Source organism: Apodemus sylvaticus, chromosome 4 (genome assembly GCF_947179515.1).
Source record: "Apodemus sylvaticus chromosome 4, mApoSyl1.1, whole genome shotgun sequence".
NCBI classification, from domain to species: domain Eukaryota; kingdom Metazoa; phylum Chordata; class Mammalia; order Rodentia; family Muridae; genus Apodemus; species Apodemus sylvaticus.
Window position 1 is genome coordinate 82,869,393 of NC_067475.1, and position 25,574 is coordinate 82,894,966.

Sequence of the window (25,574 nt, forward strand, 5' to 3'; positions counted from 1 at the left end):
AACTTCCTCCGGTTAGGCCACATTCTCTAAAGGCTCTAACACCTCCTAGGATCACCCCAGGCTGAGATCCAAGGCTTTATTTATTTGACATGTGGTTGCTTGGGAGATGTTCAAGATCTAAGCAGGTGGGAAGAGCAGAGAAAAGAAAAAAAATATGGCTGTCACCCAGCTGTGAGTGAGCTATCACCTCAGGAAGAAATATCACATCCTTGTTTCCTCTCAAGAGGGAAACCATCTGAGGTGGGCCTTTATCACCACTCAGCCTTTGTTTTAGTTCTGAACAAAGCAAAGGTGACTCCTCCTTTTGCCACAAGATTAGTCAGAGGAAGGGTGAGGAACTTAGAAAGCTGAGCTCCAGAGACTCGGGGTCCAGTCCTAGGACAGGAGCAGTCAGTAGGCAGCATCTTTTTCTCGTAACATATTTAAATAATTTAAAGATCCAGGAGGCTTCTCAGCAAAGCATCTCATGGAGAAATTATACAAATAGTAGGTTGAATTATGACTCCCCAAATATGTCCACGCCCTCAGCCTTGGCACCAGTGATTTTGACCTTATTTGGAACGATATGACTTAAGGGCATGGAGGTGTATTATTCTGATATGGGAAAGTGAGCCTCGTGTCCAAAGACAAGCGTCCTTATTAGAAAAGAAGACACGAAGACTCAGAGGAAGGCTGCATACAGAAGTAGGCAGAAGGAGTTGGCTGGGCTGTCGTCAACAGCTAGAAGTTGGGAGAAAGATGTAGATGAGGTTATCAGAGGCTCTGTGAGGGATTAATGAGTTCAGCCCATTGATGACAGACTTCTAGTTCCCAGAACTGTGAGCAAATAACTTTTTTCTTTTCTTTTCTCTTTTTTTTCCTTTCCTTTTCTTGTCTTGTCTTTTCTTTTTTGGTACCCAGTCTATAGAAATGTGTTTGGAAGGCCAAGGTCTTCTGTGTCACCAGAGACACTCAGGAGAACCAGACTTCCCTTGGGACTAAGGGCTTCTTCCAACAGGTCCTTTGTGAGTACAGTGCTGTGTGTTCTTAGAGCCTGGGCCTGAGGTCACACTGTGGTAAAACAGAGTAGGTTTGTAACCTTAGGGAGGGTAGCTTATTGGAATCCACTCCTTGTGCTGCCTTCAGGGAGTCTGGAATTGAAGTGCCCTCTGGCTGTCATTGGGAGCTGAACCCTCTGGGGAGAGGCAGCAGCCTGGTGAGTTTGGTTCTAGCCTGACTCCCTGCTGACTTTCAGAGGTCATTCCTGAGGAGTGGAGCTTACTGTGAGCCTGAGGGAAGAGGGAAGAGTGCCTTCCCCACTCACTGGACCACTGGATGAGCTGACACTCCTCTCCCTGAGCCTGCCTAGTAGGAGGCTTTCTCATATACCTGATTGCTGCTTCAGCTGTGGAGGGCGGGGTGGAGCTACCCAGAGCTTTGCTGATGCTTTGTCCTGGGTTCTCCTCAGTCCCCAGCATTTATCTGGAGCCCTTACCCCAAACTACACACACACACACACACACACACACACACACACACACACACACACGAGTGAGGTTTGGCATACACTTATTGGTCCCCAACCTTTTCTCCAGCTACCTAAGGAAATCTCCACAGGGTTAGTTCTGACAAAGGGGACTCCCAGGAGTAATGCCAGGACTTGCACTGTACACCTGGGACAGATAAGGGAGCGAACAGCTTTTAAAAACACAAAACAAACCCTGCATTCACACCTGTTTGCGCTGCCCTTTCCATAAAGACCTGCCAAGCTTCTAAAACAGAACTGCCCGGTCTCCACATGGCACAGCTGGCCAGAGAGGAAGGACAAAGGGACTGAAACAGGTCCTCTGCCCATAAAAACAGTGAGACAGCCCTGAAGGCTGGGCAGAGCCCTGGGCTCCTGACATGAAGGATAGCCTTTAGAGCCGAGGAAGACATTCCAAGCTACTTCATTTCCAAATGGCTAAAAACAAATCAGCGGCCTTTCCCTTTCATCTGGTAGGGGATTTTCTTCTCGAAGCAGCTCTTAGCAAAGGCTTCATCCCTCCTGATTAGTGCTGCCATTAGGGGAAAAAAAAAACCGATTCCTCAGCACAGTGAGTCGTCTCAAATCCTGACAACTGTAACCATTCCAGATGGCGAGAACATCAGTGACCATAATGGCCTTTCCCGTCAGTGTTCGCCCGTGGATTGTTCTTGGAACCGCAGGGGACACACACAGGCTTGTAGCCTGTGGAGAGTTACAAGGGGTGGCAGCGATGTAATGACACTCATTCTGCAAGCCCCGTGTGGAAATCAGTCGCCTTTCTTTAGAGTCACATCTTACAGGAGGGGCAGAGCCCAGCTCCGACTGTGAGGAGCAGAGAACAAAACGATGCAAGCAACCCAGAAAACCCGAGAGTGAGCAAGCCAGGGTAAGGAACGGCCCTCAGACGCACAGTCGGCATGAAGACGGCAGATGTCTTTCTTGTCACCTGCAGGCCTCCGGGTCCAATATGGGAAGAAAAAGAAGCAATCTGCTGTTGCTCCTGAAGAGCCTGAACAAGTCCCACATCTTCACAGTTCACATTTTCTGAGAAAGATACGCCAAGTTAAAGGAAAAGAAAGCCAATTTTTAGGATTTGTGGAAATGCCTTCCCAAGGAGAGTTAAGCTAAAAACAAGCTTCCCCCAGCTGTGCGTCCCCCTCCGTTAGGTGCAGGGCACACTAAACACAGCTGAATTCATCCAACCAATTTTGAGCTTGCATTATTAAAAAAAGAAAGAAAGAAAAGAAAAGAAGAAAAAGAAAAAAGAAAAAAAGAAAAGAGCAGGGCGAAATCTCATCACCATTAAAGCAGAGTGAAGTGCCCTCTGCACAATGGGTTGTTTAAAGTTAATGGTAAATCAGCGGAGCAGCTACTAAAAAGATGATACATTGATTTAATTCCAAGTTGTTACAGAGAGAGCAGCCGAGCTGATATACACGCAGAGAGCTGGCAGACGGCTCCTTTTGGTGAGAATATTCATTTTTATGAATTACTCATTCATCTTTTTATAGATCTCCTCTTGAGCCCTGCCCCCACTTCTCACCTACACAGAGTCTGGGTCCCAGAATTTGAAGGGTGAAAGAATAGTGTGCATTTAACAGGGGGGTGGGAGCAGGGGTGGTGGTGACAAGGAGATTCCAGTTTTGGACAGTCCGTATAAAAATAGAAGAGAGAGAGAGAGAGAGAGAGAGAGAGAGAGAGAGAGAGAGAGATCAGGAAAGCTGGGCAGAGGCAGTAATTGGTCTCCGACGAGTCAGTCAGCTAGTTATTTACTGAGTCTACACCCTGTGTGTTTTCAGGGTACATTCGTTTCAAATCCAGGCTGTGACTCATCGCAGTTAAGCTATCTGCTCACCTCCTGCAGCAAGAAGCTCTAGACCTTGCTTGTCTAACGAACCAAAGAATAAAAACATACGCACTGGAGCAAAAAAGCACAACCACAGCAGAATCTGGTCATTTCCCCAGAGAGCACAAAGCCTCCTGCGTGCTAATCCTGTGCTCTGCTGGGAGCCACGCCCCGGGCCCTGTGCACATTCTCCTCAGATTCAGGGAGCGCCCTTTTCAATTGCTCTGCTTCTTTCTATCAAAGCAGAGGCCGGGTGGGTCTGATTATCACCATGAAGAACTCCCAGCATTTTATCTGCCTATCCAGGCTATTACTGCCTCAAAGTACATTTACTCTCCCATCCTTGGGTCCCAGAACAGAAAGGCAAATGGGAAGGTCAAGGAAGAGACAGATAATGATGACCCCTTTGGGGCTATCGGCTATAGCCCAGGAGCCCTTTAACTCCTTGAGTCAGAGGTGAAGCAATAACAAAGTGCCTGAGGACTTGGGCTCCAGAGGTAAGCCACCTAGCCCTGGACCCTGGGGCTCCTGCTGACTACGGAGTGGCCTTTGGTAAGTTACTCATCTCTCTGAAGTTCCATTTCTAGGAAATGGATACAATTCTATTGTCTCTCTCATAGGTTTGTTATGGGTTTAAGCAGAGGCAAACACTTTTGTGCATAGCCTGGTGCTGTTATCTGGATGTTCCTGTCTCTCTTAAATCCATATATTGAAATGCAATCACCAAAATGATGGCATTAGAAGGCAGGGCCTTTGGGAAACCATTAAGTCACCGGGGCTCGTCCATCGCGTGCAAGGCAATAGACCTCGCATTGTCCACAGGGTGCAAGGTTTGCTGGCATGCGGGGTGGAAGAATTGTGGGAGCAAGGAGGACTCCACTGAGATTCCACAGGAAGGCTAAGCAAGCAGCACAGGTAGAAACGCCAAGCGCTCCTTTGGGAAGAAGACTCAAAGTCAGCCATCTCCCCCAACCCCAACCCCCACTCCCACTCCCCACCCTCACTCCCGAGTTTTTGGCGTCACACTGATTCTTTGGAGGCTCACAGTATGTTAAGCAAGGGTTGCTGAAGGTACCCAGTGGGTCAAAGCATACTCCAGAGTCTCCGCCCCACAGGCAGGCCCCGGGCAGGGAGCAAAGAAGGCTGTAGGTGAAGCTGCAGCTATAGTAGAGAACCCCTGTGCTAGAGATAGCGGAGGTCTGTCTGTGGGGCAGTTAACTCACTTTTGAATTTTACCAGCACTCTCAGATCTCTTGAGTCTCAGGGGAGAATCTAGCCTTACACTTTTTGAGAACTGCTGAGTTTAGGAACTCTCACAATGCTTCTATTGCTACTTGTTGTTGTTGTTGTTATTCTAAAATGAACCTCAAAGGCCCATGTATTGATTGACAGCTTGGTCCTATTGGGAGGCAGTAGACTCTTTAGGGGGTAGGTCCTCATAGGAGGAAGTTAGGTCATTGGGGCAAACCCTTGAAGGGGGTATGGGGACCTTAAACCTTTTCAGTCTCTCCCTTTGCTTCTGAGCCGCTATGAGATAAACCAGGCCCCCTCTGAAATATGGCCCCACCATATTTGCTAGCCAATAAGAGGACCTTGTCAGTGGGGACTACTAGAGACCATCTCTTAATTTCAGATCCATAGGGAAGAGGGCTGGCTATTGAAGTCTGTTGCTCCTGCATATGATGTCCACCACTGGAAACTAGAAAGAGCTCTTTTGGGAGAATGTGAAGCCAGCCATTCGCCTTTGCATTGATTTTTTTGGGGAAATCATCTGCTATTGCATTAATTCTTTGGGGGAATCATCGTACACTATGCAGGGGCTGCTAAAAGTTCCCAGCGGATTCCCGAGATGGAGACTCATGCTCTAAATGAGAGTAAGTGACTCATTTTCAGGGAACAATTTGACTCTAACCAGTGTTTCTCAAGCTGTGGGTGGCGACCCACAGGGGTCATATATCAGATCCGCATATCAGTTATCCACATTATGATTCATAACAGTAGCAAAATTACGGGTATGAAGTAGCAATGAAATAATTTTATGGTTTGGGGGTCACCACACCATGAGGAACTGTATTAAAGGGTGGCATCATTGAGAACCACTGAGTTAGAAGATACACAAAGCAACCGCTGATCAAGTTTCCCCACCCTGCCCTGCCCATGGGTGAACTGATTCTCTGCCCAGGTAGACAGGGTTGGTGCACACAACTCAGTCCCAGGCTCCATGATACTTGCCCTTCGTACTTTTTCTCCAGTAGATAATATAGTTCTTTCTTAATCCCTCTACCCCTGTGTTTTCTTTCTTCTAGAATGTAGGGAGATAGGAGATGATTGCAGCTCTCAGAAACATGCGCCTCAAACTCCTTGATTGAGAATTATCTGGGAGTTCTCCTTAAGTGTACTGACTCCTGGGCCAAACCCTGGATTATTCCTTAGCCTCTGGGATGATGATGCCTTTGGAAATTGCTTTATTCATTTTTTACACACGCCTCAACCTGAGAACCGACTTCAAAATAATCCAACATAGCACTTTTCAATTTGTAGGTGGGTAAACTGAGGCTCAGATAAGCAAAGCAGCTTTTCCCACACTGCCAGCTAGCTGGCAGCAGATGAAGAGATCTCTTCAGGAAAGGAGCTGGAGCAAAGGGTGCTTCAGGGTGTAAGGATGTGAAACTTCCACAGACAAGCAAAGGCCGAGTTCCGTTTCCTCTCCAGCTGGCTCTAGTCCTGACTACAGTGATGTAGGACTTATTGGCATATTTTACAAGAAGCATAAATTCTGTGTTTCCAAATAAAGCCAGAATCCAGTTTATGCCCAGCAAAAATAAATTAATTTTAACAAGCATCTCACTTACAACATTTACAGATTTTTGCATATTTCCTCTGATAATTTAATGTTATTTTGCTTTGAATGCTGATATCAAATTGATGAGATATTTTTAAAGACAACAAGGGAAAGACCATAAATATAACTAATTTTCAGCCTTTTAAATTCCACAAGATCAAGTCAGATACAGTAGCAAAGAGTAGGCCAGCAGCAGAGAGATGGGAGATGTCAGCAGTCCAGGGAGCTTACAGACACAGAACGTGCACAGAACAGAGAGCTTGCTGGACCTCCAGTCCCAACGCCTTATAACACATTATTGTCCATTATTAGTTACAGTGTAAGTCAGGGGCAGAGTCCAAGGCTACTGTCTGCTTAGACTCTCTGTTGTCATGAAACTCCACCTTGGGAATGAGAGAGAAGCACATATTGAGGAGATAGGATGGTGGGGGAGGGGATCTGAGGGTGAGCAGAACACGGAACCAGCAAGGGGCCGGAGATTTACCTGATCCTCCAGGACCTGTGTATTTACAGGGGATCCAGTATTAGGAGAATGTAATGGTTTGAATAAAGAGTTCCCTTGGTTCCATAGGGAATGGCACTTTAGGAAGTGTGGCCTTGAATGGGCTCCGAGGGCTCAGATGCTCAAGCCAGGCCCAGTGGGACCTGCTGCCTGCAGATCCAAATGTAGAACTCTCAGCTCTTTCTCCACACCACATCTGCCTTGCATGGTGCCATACTTCCTGCCACTGTGATAATGAACTAAGTCTCTAAAACCGTAAGTCAGCCCCAATGAACTATTTTCCTTTGTAAGAGTAGCTATGGTCATGGTATCTCTTCACAGCAGTAGAAACCCTAAGATAGGGGGCATGGTGGAGGAAGGCTACAGTGGAGACACGGAGGCACAGATGCTCACAGAGCGAGTATGGAAAGCTAGAGCAGCAGAGTTGAATTATGGGTAATCTCAAGCCTGCATACCCAGCTTCAGATCTCTTGGCGTGCAAACAGCAAACCCAGCTGAGACAGGTCTCTGCTGTAATTTCATTCATCCACTTTGTTCCATTTGATTATTCAAAAAAATAGTTGTTGTTCTTTTAAAATGATGGCAATGTAATGATTATTGATAGCCTACCTACCCTGTACCACTGCACAGTACATAGAGGTGAGCTAAACCCCATCGAAGCTGCCAAGTCTCCTGAGACCAGCTGGGCATCAAATCCAGGCCTGCCCCCATCCCAGATAGCCTTGAAGATCTTCCATGCTGATGTAGTAAGCTCTGTTCAGACATGTTGGGAGTCCTGCCGCAACCTCCCCCACAGTCTACTCTGCCACTCCAACAAGGGGGAATCTGATTTCAGACCCAGATTTCTGCTCATGTACAGTGGAAGCTTGGCCGAGTTGCTTCACTTCTGCATTGGGTGTCTGTTAGCCAGAGGCAGGTTGGTGGAGAGTGCTCCTTCTCTCATTCCACATAGGTGTCTTGGGTCACTATCATTCCTCCCGGGTGGGAGATCATGGATGCCACTTCTTGTCCCTCTGATGATCTTGACTGTTACTTCCTATACTCTACTAGGTCATCATCCACCTCATACCCATTATTCTCTAGCTGGAAAACCCTGGACCTCCTTCAAGGGAGCCAGACTCCCAGATTTCCTTAGCAAGATGCCCCCTTTTAATACTCTTGGTCCTTGAGATAGTAGACCAGGCCTTCAAAGGACTCTTTCACCTCTTTGCTTTGTTATAGTTTGAGTGTGAATTGTCTACCATAGACTCATGTGCAGAATTCTGGTCATGTCCAGCTTGCAGAGTTATTTTGGGAGCTGGGACCTGGCTGGAGAAAGTGGGTCATTGGGTGTGTGCTTTGGAGTGTTACACATCGTCCAGTCTCTTCCTCTCTCTCTTTCTGGTCATAGTTATCCCCATAACTATGATATTCTCTCTGAACATAGCAGGCAAATTCAAGCCTGACCAAGCATGGGCAGAACACCACGAGCCAAAAGAAGCCCTCCCTCATTTGTTTATGCTATACTTTCTGTCACAGTGAGTAGAAGAAATGTTGTTAACCCTCCTCCTCCGTCTCCCCCTCTCCTACCTGCCTCTCCCCCTTCCCTTCCCCTCCCCAACACCTTTCTTTCCCCTGCTTGCATGGAGATAAGTTTGTTGGTGAGAGCTTTGGCAACCATCTCAGATGAAAGGAGGCAGAGGACTGAACCTACATGCTAAGTATGGACATACAGAGGTTAACACAGCTCTCAGATGACCAGGGAGTCACCTCACCAGGACTGGACTCCCTACCCCCAAATTTCTTCAACTTGAGAGACAAATAAACACCTCCACTTTAAGCCTCTATTTCTTTTATCTGGCTGTATACAAACTAATTTAACTCCTACACCTTCAGAATCACTATTTTCCCTTTCTTTGGCTGTAATAGTTCCCCAGAGTTGTAGTGGTAATTTTGCTGTGATCTGCTGGCTGGCCAAGCTGATAATGCACTTCCAATTAACATGTGAAAAGGCTGCCTCACAGTCATCCCTATGCTGTTCTGTGTCCCCATCACTGCAAAAGGCAGCAGCCTGTTTCCTGTCACTAGTGACCTAAAGCCTGGTGTTAGCTTTTATTCTCTCTTTCAGTTTCCAAATCCTATGTGTTCTTCATTCTCTTACAGAACGTCTGGAGGACATATTATCTTGGGAGAGATAAGCAGAACATGGTTAATTGTTTCAGGGAGATTTAAAGTGGAGACAGACACTAGTTAAATTAGCACACACACGCGCCATGGTAACTGTGTCAAGTGCTACAGAGGGAAGATACTGAGACAACACAGAGAGGCACAGAGAAGGGTGTGACTAAACTGAAACACCACGGGTGAACAGTGTGGCTGACAATAGGGAGGATGGAGACTCTGGAGAGGGGTGGAACTCCAGGAAACAGCATTCAAGGAGGCCGAAGAAGGAAGGCACAGTGTATCCAGCAAAGTTAAAGAGGACGCAGGTTAAAGCACCTGGTGCCCATGATGACAAATCCAAGAAGCAGATGCGAGGTTCACAGCATGACTTGGGACTTCTTCAAAGACCAGCGGCAATGAAATGCAGGGTGTCCCTGTTATAAAGGGCTGGTAGGCAGGGTCTCTATCTTCTCATCTCTCCTGTCTTCCCATCTCTCCTCTCTATCTTCCCACCTCTCCTCTCTATCTTCCCATCTCTCCTCTCTATCTTCCCATCTCTCCTCTCTATCTTCCCATCTCTCCTATCTTCCCATCTCTCCTCTCTATCCTCCCATCACTCCTCTCTTCCCATCTCTCCTCTCTATCTTCCCATCTCTCCTCTCTATCTTCCCATCTCTCCTATCTTCCCATCTCTCCTATCTTCCCATCTCTCCTCTCTATCTTCCCATCTCTCCTATCTTCCCATCTCTCCTCTCTATCTTCCCATCTCTTCTATCTTCCCATCTCTCCTCTCTATCTTCCCATCTCTCCTCTCTATCCTCCCATCACTCCTCTCTATCTTCCCATCTCTCCTCTCCCTCCCCGTTCTCTTCTTGCCTTTCTCCTCATCTCCTGTCTCTTTAATCTGCCTTCTCTTCCTGAAACTCACTATACATGGCCTTGAGGGTCATTAGTCCCAAACCCAGCACCCACCATACTACCCCCACCCCGAAATTCTTCCAAGGCACACCAACTAAATAAAATCTGACTTCCTAACTGCACACTGAGCCCCTGGCTGCAGTCACTGGTACAGCCGTCACCAGTCTTCTTTCTTGCTACCCCAATGCCCTGACCTTGTCTAATCTATACCGTACTGCATTTTTGACTCATCTCCCTCCTTGGGCTGATATGTCATTTTCTTGAAGGGCCATTTGTCCCTTCAAACCCATCCTGAATGTTCTCCAAGTCAATCTTCCTCCTCTGACACTGAGAGCTGTGTGTGCTCCTGGGGGAACCTGCCATCCCCTGGACTTGCACCTTCCTAACTAGCTTTCCGCAGAGGGCCTCTGGCTTCCTATCTACTTCCAGTCCTTACCTGGGTAAAGGGCTCAGAGTAAGCAGCAAACACCTGCTGGCCCAGGAGTAGGCCCAGAGCGTTAGCCACATGACAGTGGCTGCCCAGGTGTTCCTGTAAGTGACCTGGAAACAGTCAGGCTGATTTTGAGCACAGACTATCTGGATTCCAATTTCAGTTTTGGGTCGCTATGATGGAGTAGTTGTTCTGTCCCTTTGTGATGTGGGGAGAACAGAGTGTCTGTAACCCGGAGAGTTGCGTGAGCTATTCACATGGCACACTTCAAAGAGCCTGTTTGGGGTATCACGCCTGTGTGCCTAGCTCTGTAGGGGGCTGAAGTGGAGAATCGTAATGGGAATTTTTTTTTTTTAAATGACCCAACATGTTCCCGCACCCGCCATAACTGCAGGACAACCAGCCCACTCAGCATGGTTCATGACTCTACCGCTGTTAATCGCAGGTCTATGGGGGGCAGAAATCTAACTCTTTGGAGGGGTCAAACCATGTTCTCAAGAACCTGGTCACTGCCTCAGACTCTCGAGAGCTATCTAGTCTCTCTTGTCTCGCCTGACACTCACCAGGTCTCGACAGGGTCTGGCTCAGCCCGGTTCTCGTTGTCACCGTTGAGCTAATCTCTTTTAGCTAGTTTTCTCAGCATCTCAGCTGCGTTCTCCCTCCGCCATCAGTGGACCCACGTTCTACACATGTCACACTACCCAATGCCTTTAACACCTGGGACATACATACAGTGTTTCCTGTGTGCACACCAGCTCTCATGGTTCTCACCACGGCTCTCAAAATTTCCTGGTGGAACAGACTCTCAACACTTAATTTGCCAGTTAGATTCAAATATATTTAAAACACAAGTTCAAGATGCCAATACAGTAATAACAAAGCCAATCAATTATAGTAAAAGTTCTATCCCAATATCTAACCTTTGAATAAATAAACATCTGACACTATAGCTCCAACCTCCAGCACCTCTCTCCCTCTCTCACCTGCATCTCCTCTCTCTCCCTCTAGCTCCTCCTCCTCTCTCCCCTCCAATCTCTGGCCTCTCACTGCCTCAGTGTGATTGGATAGGAAATATCTTGCAACAGAGAATCATGACTTCAGGGTCAGTTTGAGCTACATAGTGAGTTCAAGACCAGCTTGGGAAACTTAGCAAGACCCTGTCTCAAACTTAGGGGAAAAAAAAACAAACCAAAACAAGAAAGTGCTTATCACAGTCAGTGCTCAGTAACGTCTATCACTATTCCCTCATGTCCATGTAGAAGCTTTGTCACTGTGGAAAGAATCTTCATGTGACAGCCTGCCAAACGTATCGGGGGCTTGAGTGACTTGATTTCTCACACACTGTTAAGAGCACAGCATCCTAACTCCTCTATCAATGAAAAGAACAGAGCAAGCTAGTCACCACGCTCCATGAACCACTGTGCCTTTCAAAGGTCTGTGAACTCATTACGTGTGAAGAACAGACACCAGCCATGCTCTGCCGCCCTTAGCACACAGGACACTCTCATCACACATTTGCATTGACTCCAGTAGTTTTCCCAAAGATCTTAGGAAGGAGTCCGGCCTCAGAGAGACAGGTGACTTGCCAAGAGGCATCATGAACATTCATTCACACATGGCTCCAGCTGCTGTGAGGGTTTCAGCCCTCTCAATGCCGCTAACATCTGGGACATACATACAGTGTTTCCTGTGTGCACCCCAGTTCTGTCTTCAGAAGAGCATCATAATAGTCCTCGTCAAAGAGTTCTTAACAGCTCACTTGCCACTCTGTGAGAGCTGTAGCTATCAACCTGACAGAAATCTAGGGTCACTAAGGAAAGGGAGCCTCCGCCTTGGCTGAAGGACAGACCAGACAGAATGGCCTTTGGGGTCGTCTGTGAGACACTTTCTCAATTGCTAACTGACATGGGAGGATCCATCCCATTATGGACTGCCCCTGGGAAGTTAGGTCTGAGTTCTCTAGGATGGTCGCTGAGTGAGCCAGGAAGTAAGCTGCAGTCTGTGCGGTTCTTACCTCAAGTCCTGTCTTGAATTCCTGCCTTGGCTGTAATGTAAGATGAATCAACCCCCCTAACCTTGCTTTGTGTTACGGTATTTGCTGAAGCAACAGAAAAGATACCTAGGACACCCGTCCAGCGCGGTCACAGCTGCTGGTCCACAGGCTGGTCTTTTGAAGACCCAGCACCAAGCTGCTGGAGGGCGTCATCCCAGCAACTTCGCCTCACAGGCCACTCCCAGGCCGGCTCGCTCTTCTTTCTTAGAGGCAGAAGCTCCAAAGTATCCCGAAAAATAGAAATGGCTCTCCTGGACAGATGGAATTGAAATGATTTAAGATCCTGAAGTATCTAATAATGTTATTAAATAATCAGTTACTTCGATTGTATTTACCCTCCATCGTCGTCCCTTACCCATAACTCGTCCTGATCCTCCAATCGATTCAATCCTTTTCAGTCTCCTCTACATCCCTGTCTCTCCCCTGCTCCGGAGTCTGATGTGGGAGAAAACACGTGATGTTTATCTTTTTAAGTCTGGCGTCTTTAGTTCAGCGTGATGATCCCCAGTTCCACCCATTCTCCTGCAAACACCTGACTGTTATCCTTTAAGGCTAAACAACACCTGTTGCGTCCATTGCCAGGTTTCATTTGCCTGCTCGTCAGCTGAGTGGCAACTAGACTGGTTTCATGACTTGGCAGTTGTGAACAGTGCCTCGATGAACACGCTGTGCAGGCCCCTCCATCCTGTACTGCTTTTGATTCTTTCACGTGTGCACAGTGGAGTGTAGTAATGACTTTGTCACAGCTCTGTTCACAGGTTTCTTTAGGTACCTGCCCACCAGTTTCCAGAAGGGCCACACTAATTTCCATCCCCAGCAGCAGTGTATAAAGGGTTTATTTTTCCTTCCCCTTTGCCAGCAATTGTTTTTCATTGTCTTGATGACAGCAGTTCTAACTGGGGTGAGGAGGAATCTCAGCATGATTTGAGTTCGTGTCCGGCTCCTGGGGGACATTCTTCCCCATGACGTAGAACTATTCTTTCATTTATCTATTGGCCATTTGTATTTTTTTTTTTTTTGAAAAGTGTTTAGTTGCCCGTCTCTTGGTTGGCTTACTTGTTCTTTCTGGTACTTAGTTTTTTTTTTATTCTTTTTACATTCTGGATGAACAGTTGCAAAGCTCTTTTCTCACTGTGTAGGCCGACTCTTCACGCTCGTCATTGTCACTTTTGCTGTGTAGAAGCTTTTACCTTGATCCTATTTGTCAGTTCTTGCCATCAGTCAGAAAACCACAGCCAATGTTTGTGTCTTCAAGTGCTCCTCCCATGATGCCATTTGGTGGTTGCAAACAGCCAAATTATGTTAAGGTCTTTTATCTATTTTAAGTTGACTATGACATGGACTGAGACAGAGACAATTTCCCTAGCATCATCTGCTAAAGAAACTGTCTTTGCTCCGCTGTAAATTTGGGGAACATTTTGGTGGGAAGCAGGTGGATGTGGCTGCATGGGCTTTTTCCTCTGTCCTCTTCAGTCTGTCTGTCTGTTTTTCCGTGACCACAAAGCTCTCCTTGTTATTATGTTACTGTGGCTCTATAGTGTAAATTGAAGTCTGATATTTTAACACCGCCAGCCTTCCTCTCTTTGCTCAGGGTTGCTTTGGCTGTTCAGGGACCTCTGTGCTTCTGTATGAATTTTAAGGTTTTTTTTTTTTTTTCTATTTCTGGGAAGAATATCATTGGGATTTTGGTGGTGATTACATTTATCCTAATCTTCAAGGCATTAATTCTACTGGACTATTCCCACTCTCTAACGTCATAAAATTCTTCCTGCAATATTTTATAGTTTTCATTGTTGAGCTCTCTCACCTCCTAGAATAAATTTATTCCTGGGTGTGTTATACCTTTTCAGACCCTGTGTTTGGGATTACGCCTTTGATTTCTTTCCCAGAGTGTTCATTATCAGAATAACAAATCCAAACTGCTGATTTCTGTATGATTTTTATTTCTTGCTTCTTGACTTATGCTTTTAAGATTTTATTTTTATTACTTTAAATTCTCTGTCTCTGTCTCTCTGTTTCTCTCTCTCTCTCTCTCTCTCTCTCTCTCTGTGTGTGTGTGTGTGTGTGTGTGTGTGCACCCTAGAGCTACAGTTACAGGTGGTGGTGACCTGTCAAAAAGGTGTTGGGAACTGAACTCTGGTCTTCTGAAGAGCTCTTAACTGCTAGGTCATCTTGCCAGTCCTCATACAGTTTATTTGTAAGTCAAATTCAAACCTCTTTTGATGAAGGCGTTAGAGTCTTCTAAGTACAGGGTCATATCATCTAAGAACCCGGCTAATTTGTCTTTTTTCTTCAGGCTGTTAGTGGAGCGATGTGTGCTGACTCTTCACTGAACTTGAAATGTAGCTCAGCAGAGCGCCTGTGCACCGACTACTCACACGCCAGGCTCCATGCCCAGCACTGTGTACAAAGTGGGAAAAGAAGAACAGAATGAGCAGCAAACACAGAGGATAAAGTAAAACCCGAAGCAAGCACCAGCTACGGCATCTGTAACCTCAACAGTAGGAACGGGGTGAGGCCGGGGCCATAGAAACCCCATCCTGAGAAGAAAAAAAGAAAGAAAGAAAAATAATTTAAAAGAGATGTGTTGGGGGATAAATGGTGGAGGTGCATATTTTACATACCAACGCGGACCTGGCCTCCAGGCTCTCCCAGCATCCCTCAGTCCCTACCTGTTTGTTACTGGGCAAGCCTGGCATACCCCACCACCCCACCTTCTGCCCTGAACTTTCCTGCCTAGGGGTTGGGCTTCCCTCCCCTCCGAAGCTCTTCCCTACACAATCCAGACATTTGGGGCTCTCTCGCCCCCATCTGCATTTTCTCCGTCTTGGCCTGTGCACACTCTTTCTCTTACTCCTCCCCCCTTCTCGCTCTCCACGGTGACTTCCCTCCCCCAACCTCCAGTCTCCACAGTGGCTTCCCTGGCCTCTTTCCTTAGGACCAGTGAACCAGAGAGCAGCTTCCCAATAACCCTGACTTTATATACTTTAACTTGGCTTACATTGGCTCACTTCAGAAGCAGAGAATACCTATCAAAATGGAAAGTTGGAGTAAATAAAAAAGTGAAAAGGATGTAAGGAGGAGAGATGGAGGGGGAAAGGAAAGGCACAGAGACAGAGAGACACAGAATGACAGAGGCAGAGAGACATAGAGGGAACAGGGAACAGATAAACCCAATGAAAACAATAAAAACAAACAAACAGTGCATAAGCCAAGTCAAGCCAACCAACCAAACAACTCAGGAAGGGAAAAAGCCAGGCTTGGAGACTTATCAGCATGCAGGAGCTTGAAGATGGAGGATTGCTGTGAGGCTGAAGACAGTCTAAGTTACACAGTGAGTTGGAGGCTAGCCTGGGCTAAAGCAAACCTGTCTCAAAAAGTCAAAAAGAACAGCCTGGGTTATATCCAAATGACCCTGCTAAAACAAAACAAACAAAGCAAAACGCCAAAGCTAATCAAACAAAAGCAAAAAAAGAAACAAAGTTTTAAAAATTAGCGCATCCTCTCTGCAGGGGTAGTGAGCCGGCACCAGTCTAGTGTGCATCTCTCTCTGTGTCTGCTCAGACTGGAGCTCTGAAAGATGGCCAAAGCCAGGGAGTTTGGCCCCTGTCTGTGGTGTGCTTGCTCCCCGGCAGTCAGTTGGCGTGGCTAGGGGTGGAAGTTGGTCGCCACGCCTTTCAGCTTCCCTCCCTGTGGTACAGAGTTTAATCCAGACAGACTTGTGCGCCCAGTCCCAGGCAACAGGACAGGAAGAGGGCCTGCAGCCAGCTGTCCAGGAGCAGAGGTGCAGCGGGTGCCACACATTCTACAGACAGAGACTATGGGTTTCTGATACCCAGCCTTTGTATAATCAATCGCCTGTCCCAGTGGGTCTACTGGTGGCCTTTAACTGGCTGCCAAAGGCGGAGACTTGAAGGGACAATGGGCACCACCTCATTTCAGGTTTTTAACCCAAATTTTCCTGCAGTTACTTCTCAGTGAGTTTGCTTCAGTGGCATTTTGCCAGGGGCGCAGGGGCCACAGGTGGACTCTGGCTAGAACAACGTGGCAATACTTGCCGAAAGATCCAGGGGAAAGAACAAACGTCAGGTATCTGCTTCCCAAAGTAACAGTCTTGCACATGACCTTTTACCTAGGGTGAGAGCTTCCAGATGCATAGCGCTGTGCACAGATGTTTTGCCCTGTGTGTGCCTGTGAGCCAGCTTCCCTCCACACCTGCCCCACCGCTCTCAGCCTCTCTCTCCCTCTGTCCCATTAACCACTCTCAGTTCTCTCCAGAGAATGAGTCTAGATTGCTGCCTGTCCATCACCTCACGAAGAGGTGGCTGAGAAGCAGAAAAGTGCGCTCACTTCTCGCTGGCCGCCTTGGCGCCTTTGTTTTTTGCCCCCTGCTATTAAACTTTTTTTTTTTTTAGCTGAACTTTATTTTTTTGAACCTCTGTTTTACACTCTTGGAAATATACATGTCAGTTACAGAAGTTTTAGCAATGACAGAAATGCACAAAAAAGAAATTCTTAAAATGAAAGACTTTTTTTTTTGCTCTCTTCAAAATATTCTTTTGTATTAAATGATAATTTCAGTAAAAGAGGAGACTCAAGTGATTGGACATTATGTGTTCCAGGGAGAAAAAAGACAAACTCTTTCCAGTTCTGCTTGGCTCCCATTCAGCTTCTTGGGTTGTGACAATGACCTCCCTCCACCCCCCACCCCACCCCAGTCCTCCTCTCCCTTCTAAGATGGTGGAGAGAGCCACAAGCTAACATGCAGGCACCCAAGAAGCCACCTTGAGCCTCCCAGTGCCCACAGGGAATTGGGCAAATATGTGTCTAAGTGTGGTCTGGATTACAAGAGCTCCATGCCTATAATCTAGGGGTTGATCTAACTGGGGTAATCAAATGAAGAAAGCACAGAGACAGACAGACAGACAGACAGACAGACAAGCTGGCATCAGACGGTCTGGGCTCTCAGACGAAGTCACGGCACACCCAAAGCTGAGTGGTTATTATATAGTTGACCAGAGATATGGGGCTATTGTACACAGCGGAGCAAGGAGATGGGTGTAGCTAGCGTCAGTGGGGACCATCACTGCAGGGGAGCAGACTCCAGGCACTAACCGTGGGGGGAGGAGTTATGGTGGACATTTTCTCCAGACACTGTCAACATTCTCACACAGACCATGGGAAGCCTTTGCCTTTCCTCTGACTCTCACCCAGGGTAAGCTTTGACGTTCTCATGGGTCTGATGCATAGGAGCCCTTGACATGGCTGTGCCCTTGCTGGTAATGCAGTTCACTCAACATGGCTGTGCCCTTGCTGGTAGTGCAGTTCACTCACCATGGCTGTGCCCTTGCTGGTAATGCAGGTCACTCAACATGGCTGTGCCCTTGCTGGTAATGCAGTTCACTCAACATGGCTATGCCCTTGCTGGTAATGCAGTTCACTCAACATGGCTGTGCCCTTGCTGGTAATGCAGGTCACTCAACATGGCTGTGCCCTTGCTGGTAATGCAGTTCACTCACCATGGCTGTGCCCTTGCTGGTAAATACAGGTCACTCAACATGGCTGTGCCCTTGCTGGTAATACAGGTCACTCACCATGGCTGTGCCCTTGCTGGTAATACAGGTCACTCACCATGGCTGTGCCCTTGCTGGTAATGCAGGTCACTCACCATGGCTGTGCCCTTGCTGGTAATGCAGGTCACTCACCATGGCTGTGCCCTTGCTGGTAATGCAGGTCACTCACCATGGCTGTGCCCTTGCTGGTAATGCAGGTCACTCAACATGGCTGTGCCCTTGCTGGTAATGCAGGTCACTCAACATGGCTGTGCCCTTGCTGGTAATGCAGGTCACTCAACATGGCTGTGCCCTTGCTGGTAATGCAGGTCACTCAGGGTTTTACTCACTCCCTACATGAGTGTTTGTACACCAACAACACTTCAACCTCCCACACGCTGGAGTCCATGGTTGAAGGTCCCTACCTCTCCTTTCAGAATCTTTTCTCTTCCCTGTGCCTCAAATGCACATCTAACTATTGCTGTTCAGCCTTGCAGGAATATTACATCTAAAACTGTAAAACTGTCTCCTTTTTTTTTTCAGCTTTGGTCCTTATTATTTATGGCTTGGTTCATGAAAACTTACCATATCCTTTTTTTGATGATTTATTTATTTTTATTTTTATTTTATGTGAATTGGTGTTTTGCCTGCATGTATGTTTGTATGAGAGTGTTGGATCCCCTGGAACCGAAGTTACGGACACTGAACTGCCATGTGGGTGCTGGGAATTGAACCTGGGTCCTTCAGAAGAGCAGCCAGTGCTCTTAACCACTGAGCCATCTCTCAACCGCCTGAATTCTTTCCCTTCCTTCTTTCCTTCTTTCCTTCTTTCCTTCCTTCCTTCCTTCCTTCCTTCCTTCCTTCCTTCCTTCCTTCCTTTCGTTTCTTTCTTGTTAGATTGCAGAAGTAAAAGGTATCTACTAGAAGACATTTGGGGAATATTAGACTTGTACAAAGGAGGAAATGAAGAGCGTCAGCAGATCTGCCATCCAGAGGACTTGGCTGATCCTCCTGACTCTCTGGCTCTGGATAGGTAAGTGGCAAGGAGATAGACACACGTGGAGGGGATGGAGCGGGGCTTGCCTGGTCCTAACTGCCAGACAGCTGGTCACAGCACTCTCCTCTTTAGATGCAATTTCTCTCCCTAAAACCACTACTAAACCACCTACCCATCACTTAGGCGACCACTCACCCGCGGTATAGAGGGAAGCGTCTACTAACTCCAACACTTACTTCTCAGGGTGAGCATTGCCTTTCGATACTTTCTGCTAAAGCGGCCTTCCTGAGATTGGGCTGTTTATAAAGGAAGGAGACTTACGGTCCTAGAGGTTGGAGAGTTCAAGACCATGCTACCAGCATATGCCTGACTTCTGCTGATAGACCTGTGCCTCTCTCAGTGTGGCAGAAAAGCCCAAGAGCAAGTGGGTGTGTGAAGAAGACTAATCCCGAGTGGCAGAACTGCTTTATACGCTCTCGCTCTCCAGTACACAACCCAGTCCCAGGAAAGCAGGAGCTAAGAAAGCTGAGAAAGCAGTCAATCATTCCTGAGGGCTGCAGCTCCTTTTTCAAGCCCCGCCTCCAGGCTACACCCCTCCCATTTCTGCCACCATCTCAGTCACTTTAGGTATTATTGGGACAAAGTTCCCGACAGGCGCAACTTAAGGAAAGAACTGTTGATTTTGGCTCACAGTTTGAAGGGACATAGTCCACCCTGGCTGGAAGGAGTGTGTTGGCAGCATCAGCTGGACATAGCCAGTCACATACCAGAGGCAGATGCACGCAGGCAGGAAGCAGAGCTGTAAACACCCTGCTGTTCAGCTGGCTTTCGTTTTCCATTCATTCCTGGATCCCAGCCCATGGGATGGTGCCACCGACATTTAGGGAGGTTCCTCCATCCTCAGTCAGCATAATCGAGCGGCTTCCTCACAGATACACCCAGAGGTTTGTTTCCATGATGGTTCTCAATCCTGTCAGGTGGACAGTCAAGATTAAACCATCAGAGCCATGCTGATGAATCGCGCTTTAACGTGGGTGTTGGTGGGGGCAAACCACGGAAGACGTAAAACCTAGATAACCCAACCAAATCCTTCCTGGGGACTTTTATTAGCTTGAAACAGAGAAAGTGACTCATTTCTACTTTGGGGTGAAAACAGGAAGGTCTCTGGTGCTACTCGTAGCTACGTGATAGTCCTGTGAGAAAGCGGTCTCAGAACCGAAGGGGAGGGCGGGGTTGCCCGTGCTCTCTGGTCTGCAGCTTCCTGCTGTACCTGCTTCCTCCATCCCTGGAAGCTGCAACTTCCTGTCCTCCCCTAAGGTGGCTCTGTGAATGGAGTTTTCTTTTGCTCTGTAGTTTGAGACTTTTTCACCATGAAAGAGAGTCTTATATAAACGCAGACGTTATATTAAGGAGACAAAAATTACGAGAAACATTAAAGAGGCATTAATTTTTTTATTCACATGAAGTGTTGGGGGCTCTTGTCATCTGTTCTGTATATGGCCAAAAGCATAGATGTCACCACCTCATCCCTCACATGGCTCTGGGAGGAAACAGAATAGGTGTCCCAGTGTTGGGGGAATGGTGGTCACCTCTGAAGGTCTGCTTCTCACTGCCTGTCTGGATCGAGGTTTCTCAAGTAAACATGATGGATGGAAAAAAATCTGATAAAGCTAACGTATTGGTTACCTAGCAACCACCTCAACTCTCTGGCCAGGCTGACCCTTGTTCTCCGTGCATCTGTGCACAATCCGAGCAGGCTCTGGTTGGCTTAGCCCTGTGGGGTCCCCCTTCCTTACCTTTTCCTGTCAGCCTTTGCTTGACTCTTGCCCCTAGCATGTTTGGACTTTTCTCCTGTCCCTTTGGTTACAACCAACCTTAGTTCTTTTTTATTTTGTTTTGTTTTTAAGATTTTCTTTTTACTTTTAATTATATGTATATATGTTGTATATATGTAGATATATATATGAATGTGGGTATGTGCATGCAAGTGCAGTGCCTGCAGAGGCCAGAAGATGGCGATAGAGCAACCCTTGAGCTGGTGTTCAGGTGGCTGTGCACCACATATGTAGGTGTTAGGAACCAAATTCCAAATTCCAGACCTCCCCAAGAGCAGTAAGTTCTCTTGGCTGCTGGCCTCCCAGCCCCTTTAAAAGAGATTTGTACCTAGCCTTAGTTTAATTTGTTGAGTTAGAGAACTTTCTAAGAATATTTATTCCAACCCTTCCACCCTTCCATCTTTTTGTTTTGTTTTGTTTTGTTGGGTTTTTTGTTTTTGTTTTTGTTTTGTTTTGTTTTGTTTTGTTTTGTTTTGTTTTGAGACAGGGTTTCTCTGAGTAGCCCTGGCTGTCCTGGAACTCACTCTGTAGACCAGGCTGGCCTCAAACTCAGAAATCCGCCTGCCTCTGCCTCCCAAGTGCTGGGATTACAGGCGTCCGCCACCACTGCCTGGCCCAACCCTTCTATCTTGTTCTGCTCCTGCTCCAGCTCCACTTAAAACATTATCCCTAGTGTCAATTCATTTGGCTGCTTCCTCAGATACATCCATCTCAGGTGCCTGAAGGCAGGGGACTGGGCGGGATGAGGAGGAGGAAGAGGAGGAGGAGGAGGAAGAGGAAAGATGGTTGTTCATTTAGAATGGAATGGGTAAGGGTGGTAGCAATCAGCTTCCCACCACCTTAGCAGAGTACCTGGCATAATCGTCCCTTGCAAAGAGAAGGTTTATGTGGCCTATGGTTTGGAAGTCTAATTCACAACTGATTGGCAGCGCTGCTTGGGGCCTGGGAGACACCACATCATGTTAGGAGCACATGACAGAGTACCACTGCTCACCTCATGGTCAAGAAGTGTTGGAATGTGCGTAGAGTCAGGGTCCACCATCCCCTTGCAGGCCACGCTCAACAATTCTAAATATCTCCTGCTAGGCCATATCTCGTAAAGGTTCCAAACCTCCCAGTCATATTTCCCTGGGACCAAACCTTTAACTCAAGGGGACAGTCACTCTCTAACTATGACAGTTGGAAATATTTCTGTGTAGTTAAGACATGGGTGGGTCTCACAGTTTACTCTTTTGCCCCATTGACTAGCTTAGTTGGTTTCACTGTATTTAATGGTGGCTAAAAGATATCTTGAGAATGATTTCAAGGACTTCTCTACCTCATCCTCCTCTTCTTTGTCTTCCTCCCCATCCTCCTCTTCCTCCTTCTTCTGACACAGTGTCTTGCTTGCTATGTAGTCCAGGCTAGTCTGAAACTGGCTATGTAGCCCAGGTTTACCTCAAACTTATTCTCCTGGATCATTTTCCCTCCCAGGAGCTGAGGTTATAGGAATGTGCCACCACATTCAGCTAGCACCTTTGAAAATATCACTGCTAGTCTTGGCAATAAACAACTCTTGTCTGTGTTTATATAAGAACCTAAAATGGATTGTCTCCTTTTTTCTGAAAGGCTTTGCTGACCTCCTGGGTCCCTCTTGAATGCTCCCTTGCCTCCACGTGGGGGTGCTGTGCTTCTGGAGTCTCCTGATTATTAAGTTAGTTGCTAATTAGTTATGATCAATCTCTGCCTCCCTCTTTATCATATTTTCAGTCCCTAAATGAAGACTATATACAACAGAGAATTTAAAATCAAGAGCCCAGGCATGGTGGTTGGTGCTTGCCTGTAATCATAGCACTCAAGGGATAGAAGCAGGAGAATCAGGAGTTCAAGGCCAACCTTAGTTACAAGAGGGATTCTAGGCCAACAAGGCTGTAAGAAACTCTGTCTCAACAAACAAACAAACAAACTAAACAATGGAGCCAGGTGAGGTGGTACCCATTTTTAATCCCAGCACTTAGGAGGCAGAGGCCAAAAGGTCTCTGCAAGTTTAAGGCCAGCCTAGTCTACATAGCAAATCAACCAAGCCTGGTGTACATGGCAAAACTGTCTCAGATATAAAAATAAGAAGGATGAAAAGGAAAGGAATGGCCAGGCTGGCAGACGGCTCAGTGGGAAAGACATTTGCTGGCAGACTGATGACCTAAGTTCCATCCATGGACCTGCAGGGCAAGAGAGGAGCAACCAACAATGAAACAAGCGAGACAAAGAATGGTTTCAGGATCCGGATGGACGATGAGGAAAACAAAAACAGGAAAATGGGAAAAAGTGCAGATAGAAGGTGAGCAGTGCCAGCCTGCTGTCTGCTGTCACTGAGGTAAAGTCGGCCTGAGTCCTACCACAGACCTGCTGTGAGAGCCACTGGTTTCCGGTGACTGGTGAGAGCCCACTGCTGCCAGGCACCTTTCAAGACAGCGAGACTGGGTCCTACTTTGATATCTGGGCCTTATGTGCTGAGAGCGTTCTGTGTTTCCTTTACCTACAAGCCCTTCTGTGCCGTGGTTATGTCTCATGCAGTTGGTGAAAATAGTTCTACCACACACAGCAGACGGTTATTGGTCTAGGGAGCTAGGTCCAAGCCAAATACAGCCACAACGATGCTGGTCTCCTGGGAGGCCTGGTAACCCTGACTGTTGACATGTTTAGCTAATACGTTTCCTACTGGCTGCATGAAGACACACTCATTTTGGCAGATCGTGTTTTCTAAGATGCTTGCAGTGATACCCGCTCCCCTCCCACACATACCTAGTCATTTTCCTCTCAACAGGACCTTAACACCCCTCTCATTGACAGGTCAGGGCTTATGTGCTCTTCCCAGAGCTCTGTGTAAGGCCCTGTAGCTACCTCAGTACAATATGACAAAGGCCATGCCACAAGACTTTCTGAGACTAATGTTAAGATGCCAGGCATTTCTACTTTGTTTTCTTGGGATACTCGCTCTTGGGAACCGGCAACCACAGTCTGAAGATACGCAGTAGAGCGTGGAGATCCCCATGTGTCAGGAACTGAGGACACGGATGGGTTTGTACCCAACAGCCAGCCATGTGAGAGAGCCTCTGAGAGTGCAGCCTGCAGCCCCAAGTGAGCTGCCCGGCTGAAGCCACATGGAGAGAAGGAGCGGGCCTCAGGGAACTCCACAGCTGGGAGCGAAAGAACCCACAGTCACCTGAAGCTATCGGCTTTGTGATGGCTAGTTAGGCGGCGTCAGATGGCTGAAACCCAAAGTCGACAGACTTTCCTACTAGGGTGGCGCGAATGCTAAGTGTATCCAGGGCAGGCCACCGGAGCCGGGGTGAAGCCTAACTTTTCATGCTCTCCACAAGCCCCACGCACAAGCCAGGCTCGGGGGCTCTAAAAGCCAAGCTGTGAAAGAGGTGCTATTTTATGTTACATAAATTCTTGAAAACTCGCACACTGAACACCTGTTCCTGAGAGTCTCTTGGCAGGCCTCTCCGCGGCACCAATATCTTCCTTCCTTCTATTTTGGACAGAGGGGATTTTGTTTTTTTCTCTGATCTCCTTACTCTTACTAGCATCTAGGCTCAAGAAATGCAATGTTTGTTTGTTTGTTTGTTTGCTGTCTGATTGGTGTGTGTACAGTCATAAGCACACGTGCATGTATGGTGTGTGTGTGCGTGTGTGTGTGTGTGTGTGTGTGTGTGTGTGTGTTTGTGTGTTGTATACACAGGTATGTGCTCAGGTGTGCGGGTTAGAGGAAGACACCAGGTATCCTGTTCTGTCACTGACTACTTTATATCCTTGACATGGTCTCGGAACCTGGAGCTAGGCTAGTGGCAGCAAGTCCAGCAACCGCCCTGTCTGTATCCCACACAGGGCACACAAGTCCTCACGACTGAGCAGCATGTGCTCTTCCCCAGTCCTCTCAGCCCCCGGGGACTAGGTTTGTGCTTGTCACTGCTGCTCTAAGCTCGGGCTGTTTGTGCGTCATGGTTTAGTAGCAGCAGTAGTCGTCGTAGTTGTCATCGTCGTATTTTTTTAAGACAGGGTTTCTCTGTGTAACATTGGCTCTCCTGGAACTTGCTGTGTTGACCAGGTTAGCCTCAAACTCAGAGATCCCAATTCCCCTGCCTCCTGAGGTCTGGGATTAAAGGCATGCACACCACCACTTGGCCTGGGCAGCATGATTTAAAACTTCCAGGCTTGGGGTTTCTGCCTTCTCTCTGTTAGCCTGCAACCTCTGGTACTTATTTCAAGCTGTGTCCTGTAGGTGTCAGTGGCTAGACCGACACAGCCATTGTCCTGTTGTTAACCTTTAGAAAACACAATACAGTGTTTAAAACTCAAGTGAAAAGCAGGCAGACGCTTCAACATGGGGGGGGGGGGGCAGGAGCTTCCGTGTTCTTTAAACGACCTTACAAACGCATCATAAATGAGCTGATTTATGTTGCATGCTTAGCACCTCACAGCTGGGATTCTTTTCTCATGACGCCTGCTCTGGGAAGCAGAGCCTTCACTGTTGCATGTAATCCAGCAACACAGCATCCTCCTGAGCACCTTGTGGGCTGGCTGGCCAATGATGTGGGTGGGGCTGCTTCACTGGGTTGGGAGAAAGGCTCTAACAGCTGCTGACCTGCTTGGGAGGCTCACCCTTGGACCAGTTCATTCCCTTTGTCTCCTTGTGACTAGAACTACAGATGGTCCTTTCAGCACATGTGGCACCCAGAGGACGACTGTCCAGCACTGGGGAAGCTGAGATGCTTAGAAGGATCTAGATTCTAGGTAGTTACTAATCATTCAGTTACAAAGTTTGCTTATTTTAATATTTTATTTATGCATATGTATCTGTGCCCAAATGTATGAATGTGCACCACATATGTAACACCTGCAGGTGTTAGAAAAAAAAAGCATCAGGTCACCTAAAATTGAAATTATATATAGGCAGTAGTGGGCTAA

General features: G+C 47.3%; 1 long non-coding RNA gene across 3 annotated transcripts; it reads left to right on the forward strand.

Moving 5' to 3' along the window:
* Positions 1 to 3,505: 3,505 nt before the first annotated feature.
* Positions 3,506 to 24,971, forward strand: LOC127683204 (uncharacterized). Of its 3 annotated transcripts, none has more exons than XR_007977497.1 (3): positions 3,506 to 3,905; positions 14,537 to 18,825; positions 19,033 to 24,971. It is a non-coding gene; the product is annotated as an uncharacterized LOC127683204 (long non-coding RNA). The 3 variants fall into 3 exon arrangements; XR_007977498.1 differs by having other exon boundaries at positions 14,537 to 17,973; positions 18,048 to 24,971; XR_007977499.1 differs by having other exon boundaries at positions 14,537 to 17,936; positions 18,048 to 24,971.
* The last annotated feature ends 603 nt before the right edge of the window (positions 24,972 to 25,574 follow it).